Genomic DNA, 6,395 nt, shown 5'->3' with positions numbered 1-6,395 from the left:
GTTTATCGCCATGCCACCCTGAACAAGCCCAATCTCATCTGATCTCGGAAGCTAAGCAGGGTAGGGCTTGGTTAGTACTTGGATGGGAGACCACTTACAAAGACCAAGTGCTGTAGGTGTAAAAAAATTATATATGTATATGATTGTAAACTGACAAGGTCCTTGCAATCTGTGAGGTCAACCAAGGGTTGTCTCATCTAAAAAAAAAAAATTTCTCTTTTCTGTCTTTGGTTCACTAAAGCGTGTAATCTTTCCCAGGCTTCTGAGTTATGTAACTCAAGCCTCTGGGAAACAGGAAAACCAGATTTCATAAGCTAGTTTTTACTTGAGTCAGGAAGTTTTACAGGGAGCCATAGCTTCTGTGAGTCTAGCCAAGTTGTGCTTCATAGTCAGAAATGTTAGAAGAGAGGAAGACAGTAATAACAGGGCTTTTTATTTATTCAAGATCTTGGAAAAAGGCAGACCTGAGTTATCTGGAGAGACATAAACTCATTCCAGATCATTATTAATTTTTCCAAATTTCCTATATTTATTTTAAACTTCTTGTATTATCTATATATTGTGCAAATAATCAAATCACTTTTAAATGAAACACAACATATAGCATAAATTTAAGATATCTTGACTTTAAATCAAATTAATTATAAAGGACATCTAGCTGAAGGTTTCTGATACATATGATGAAAATTCAAAGTTTGAGATTGGAGTGAAAGACGTAGATTTGAGAGTCAGAAGTTGAAGATTTGGATATGAATGGAATTGATGGGGTAGATATCACAGAAAGAGAAGGGAAAGCTGTCAATGACCAAAAGTATATGTTTTACTGTATGTAGGTGTATGAATTTGAAGAAGCAGTTTTTCAAGGTTACACAGGCCTGGAGATTAGCAGGGAAACTAACACTTCAACAGCAGTTAAGGAAACATTATCATAAATATTTTATTTAGTTCTTACCACAAACCTAAAAGATAAGCATTAATGTGGTATTGTGTATTGCCTCTAAAAATATTTATTCCAACTACCTTCTAGGTGGAGAGGATGAAATCTAAAACTTAACATTCAAGATTTCTTTAATCTCAACTACTTGATACAAAATAGGTTTTACCAGTTAGTTATGTTGGCCTGAAATTTAAAAGACACAGGTTTAAAGAGCTCATTTCTCTGGTAATATAGCTGCTGGCTAACATGAATGTGGAGATATAGAGATTTGGAGATAGTTAATGGTGACCTAACTCACTGATTCAGTGTCTGTCTGGTGAGCCAGTCAAGATATATAACATTTCCATCATTACCAGGATCCCACATTTTTCTTTTTTATAATTACACCTACTTCTTCTTATCTCCAAAACATTATTTAACTCCTGACAACCACTATGTTCCTCATTTCTGTATATATATTTTTAAATCTAAACAGTTATTTTGTTATTGGCTAGGGATGCTATAACGAAGTACCACAGATTAGGTGGCTTAAACAATAGAAATTTATTTCCTCACAGCTCTGAGGCTAAAAGTCCAAGACAAAGTGTCAGCAGGGTCATTTCCTCTGAGGGCTTCTCCTCTTGGATTGTAGATGGCCATCTTCTCCTTGTGTCTTCTCATGGTCTTCTCTCTGTGCATGCCTGTGTCCTAATCTCCTCTTCCTGTAAGGACACTAGTCATACTGGATTAAGGCCCACCCCTAATTACCTCATTTTACCTTAATTACTTCTTCATAGACACAGCAATGGTTGGGTTATATGGTAGTTATCTGTTTAGATTTTTAAGAAAATGCCCAAACGTTTTGAGTGGCAGGACCATTTGCATTTTCTTAATGGCTGATGATAACAGTTTTTTACGTGTTTATTTTCCACCTTTAAATTCTCTTTGGTGAAATATCCCTATATGTATTTTGCCCATTTTCTTCTTTGATTATTTCCTTTCATATTTTAAATTTTGTTAAATTTATTATGGTGGCATTGGTTAATAAAATCAAATAGGTTTCAAGTGTATAATTCAATAATACACATCTGTATATTGCATTATGTGTTCACCATCCATAGTGAAATCTCCTCTATTGCTATATATATACTTGACCCCCTTTACCCTTATCTACCATCCACCTCCTCCCTTTCCCTCTGGTAGCCACTAAACTGTTGAATGTGTCGACGAGTTTTTGTTTGTCTTGTTTGTTTGTTGCTTTCAGTTTTATATCCCACATATGAGTGAAATCATATGATTCTCAACTTATTCTGACTTATTTCACATAGCATGCTATCCTCAAGACCCATCCATGTCATTGCAAATGACAATAATTCATCTTTTATTATGACTGAGTTATATTCCATTGTGTATATGTGTCATACCTTCTTTATCCAATCACCTATTGAAGGATACTTTGAATGTTTCCATTTCTTGGCCACCTTGAACAATGCTGCAATGCACATGGGGGTGCATATATCTTTACTGATAAATGTTTTCAAAATTTTGGGGTAGATACTCAGAAGAGGAATTGCTGGGTCATATGGTAATTCTATTCTTAATTTTTTGAGGAACCTCTATACTTTTTTCCATAGTGGCTGTAACAATTTACATTCCCACCATCAGTGTATGAAGGTTCCTTTCTCCCCACAGCCTTTCCAACATTTCTATTACTTGTCTTATTGATGAGAGCCATTCTAGCAGGTGTGAGGTGGAATCTCATTGTTGTTTTAATTTGCATTTCCCTAATAGTTGGTGAAGTTGCGCATCTTTTCATATGTCTGTTGATCATTTGTATATCTCCTTGGGAGAAGTATCTATTCCGGTCCTCTGCCCATTTTTAAATTGGATTTTGTTGTTGTTGTTGTTGTTGTTGTTGTTGCATTGCATGAGTTCTTTTTATATTTTGAATATTAGCTGTAAATTGGAGCTATTGTTTGCAAATAACTTCTCCCATTGAGTTGGTTGCCTTTTTGTTTCATTGATAGTTTCTTTTGCTATGCAGAAGCTTTTTAGTTTGATATAGTCCCATTTATCCTTGCTTTTACTTACCTTGCCTTTGAGGTCAAGTTTATAAAATCCTCTCTGATACCAAGGTCTATAAATTTAGTACCTATGTTTTCTTCTGTGTATTTTATTGTTTCAGGTCTTATATTTAGGTCTTCGATCCATTTTGAGTCAATTGTTGTATATGGTGACCCATAGCAGTCTAGTTTTATTCTTCTGCATGTGGCTTTCCAGTTTCCCCAGCACTGTTTACTGGAAAGGCTTTCTTTTTCCATTGTGTTTTTGATATCTTTGTCAAAAATTATTTGCCCATACATATATATGGGTTTATTTCTGGGTTCTCAATTCTGTTCCGTTGGTCTGGACAAATATAGACTCAAAGTGTAAGGGTTTATTTTTTTACTGTTGAATTTTAAGAGTTCTTATATATTTTATATACTAGTTCTTTATTGCATATGTAGTTTGTAAATATTTTCTCCCAGACTGTAACTTGTGTTTTATCCTCTTAACAGATTCTTTGCAGAGTATACACTTTGATTCCAAAGAAGTTCAATTTATTAGTTTTTCCTATTATAATTATGCTTTAGGTGTTAAGTCTAAGGATTCTTTACCTAACTCTATATCCCCCAAATGTTCTCCAATCTCTTTTCCTCTAAAAGGTTTATAGTTTTACATTTTTACATTACATTTGTTAACCTTGTTAATTTTTAGTATAAGTTATGACAGGACATTTTTTTTTTCTTTTTGGTCTATAGATGTTCAATTGTTACAGCATCATTTTTGAAAAGGTTATCTTTTCTCATTGAATTGCTTTTGCACCTCTGTCAAAAATAAAAAAGAAAAATCAGTTGTGCATATCTGTGCACATCTATGTCTGGCTTCTCTGTTCTGTTCCATTGATCGATGTGTCTATTCCTCTATCACAATCACACAATCTTCATTACTATAGCTATATATTAAGTTTCAAAAGCAGAAAAATCGTATTTTTCTACTTCATACTTCTTTTTAAAAATTGTTTTAGCTATTCTAATTCCTTTGGTTTTTCTTATAAGTTTTAGAATGATTCTGTCTATAATCTTTTTTTTTTAGGATTTTGATAGAAAGTTTTTTACACCTGTATATCAACTTGATGAGAATTGGCATATTTCCTATGTTGAGCTTTACAATCCTTAAACATAGTATCTCTCTCTCTCTCTCTTTTTTTTTTTAGATCTTTTTGATTGTTTTTATCAGTGTTGTTTAGTTTCCAACATATAGGCACTATAAATGTTTTATTACATTTATCCCTAAGTACTTTATTTTTTTCTGACAAGTTGTAAATGATATTGTATTTTTAATTTTGGTATCTATGTGTTTATTGCTAGTAAAAAGAAATACAATTGCTTTTTGTAGTTTATTTTGTATCATGTGACCTTTGTAAACTTACTGATTAGTACGAGAAATTTTTAAAATATTCCTTTGAGATTTTTACACAATCATGTCATCTGAAAAAAAAAAAGTTTTATTTCTTCCTTCCTAATCTGTTTTATTTATTTATTTATTTATTTATTTATTTATTTATTTATTTTGCCATACTCTATTAGCTACAACTCCTAGCACTGTGTTGAGTAAGAGTAATAAGAACAAATATACCTGTCTTGTCACAGATATTAGGTAGATGGGATTTAACTTTTTATCCACTGTTGAGGGAAATGTTAGCTGTAAGATTTTTGTAGGTATTCTTTATCAGGCTGAGGACGTTCCCCTTTATTTCTATTTTTCTGAGAATTTTTATCAAGAATCGATGTTGAATTGTATCAAATGACTTTTCTGTATCAATTGATATGATAATTATGTATTTTTTTCTTATTACCTAGTTAATGTAGTTGATTAATTATTGAATATAGACCTAGTCTTCTATCTCTGACATACATACTACTTGGTCATGGTATATAATTTTTTTATATATTGCTGAATTCTTTGGGCTAATGTTTTGTCAAACATTTTTGCATCAATATTCTTGAGGTATATTGGTCTGTAATCTTTTCTTTTGTACTCTCTATGTCTGGTTTTAGTTTTGGAATGATCCTGGCTTCATAAAGTATATTGGAATGCCTTCTCTCATCTTCTATTTTCTGAAAAAGAGTATAGAATATTTGTATATGTAGCATTGTATTAAACATTCTTATTGAGTGAATTGTAGTAATTTGTGTTTTTTAAGGAAGACTGCATTCAATCTCGGTTGTCATATTTATGTGAAATAGAGGTTTTTAAAAATATCTTCTTGATATCTGTAGGTTCTGTAGTGATATCCTATTTCATTCAGAACGGAATTTGTATTCTTTCTTTCTCCTAGTCTTGCTAGAAGTTTATCAATTTTATTTATCTTTTCCAAAGAACCAAATCTTTGTTTTATTGGTTTTCTTTTTTGTTTTCAAATTTAATGATTTATGCTCTTATCTTTGTTATTTCCCCCCTTCTACTTGAGTTATGTTTATTTTTCTCCTTTTTCTATGTTCTTGAGATAGGAGCTAACATTATTTTTTCTTTGCTAATCTGTGCATTTACTACTATAAGTTTCCTTCTCAATGCTATTTGTGATGTGTTCCACAAATTTTGATATATTTTCTTTACATTCATTTCAATGTATTTTGATATTTCCTCTGAGACATTTTCTTTTAGTCATGGGTTATTTAGTACTGTGTTGGCTCTGGAGTTTTTGTTCATGTGGCAGAGCTTTGGTCAGGATATAATGAAAGATGAATGCTCAATGCTGAAGCTGCAGCTGAAAGAGAGGGATGAACTCATTTCCCAACTTTAGGAAGAGCTAGGAAAAGTTCAGTATTTACAGAAGGCTTTTGCTTCAGGAGAAGATACATCCCGCACAGACTGAACGTCCGAGCTGTGATTCAAGAACAGCAATACTTTCTTCAGAAAGAAATCTGATAAACTACTGTGGCAAATTAGAACAGAAGATAAGGCAACAGAGTTTAAACCAGATACCAAAATAGACTATAATTTATCTTCTGTCTCTGTTTCCCTCTGAATTCTTGTTGGTTTTAAAGCAAAAACAACAGCCTCTTTTTTCAAGATTCTATGTCTTCTTTTTGGATCAGCTATCTCATTGAAAACAAATAAATTTGAAATAACCCCCAGAAAAAACAAACAAACAAAAAACCTAGAACCCATCAGCACCTGAAACAGATTTTACAAAACACCAGAAATCTTTTTGTGATACTATTCTTCAGTACTGCTTTAGTTCAAGGCACATTGAAAGACAAAGTAGTTACAATAATAGATACATGACCTAATGATTTACTGGAGAAGGAACCAAGCAGATAGACTCATGGAACTGCCTGTTGAAGACTGAGCTTCCTTAACAGCTTAACTTAAACACATAAGGTTTTGAGAATCTTCTAGGATATGATATATGGTCTATTTCAATAGCTAATAT

The 6,395-nt window shown here is 32.4% G+C and overlaps 1 pseudogene; it reads left to right on the top strand.

Annotated features, from left to right (window-relative positions):
- Positions 1-119, top strand: LOC118611033 (annotated as a pseudogene).
- The last annotated feature ends 6,276 nt before the right edge of the window (positions 120-6,395 follow it).

This window comes from Rousettus aegyptiacus, unplaced genomic scaffold (genome assembly GCF_014176215.1).
Source record: "Rousettus aegyptiacus isolate mRouAeg1 unplaced genomic scaffold, mRouAeg1.p scaffold_m13_p_13, whole genome shotgun sequence".
NCBI lineage: Eukaryota > Metazoa > Chordata > Mammalia > Chiroptera > Pteropodidae > Rousettus > Rousettus aegyptiacus.
Note: the sequence above shows the minus strand (reverse complement) of the source record. Positions and strands in the feature narration are given on the sequence as shown.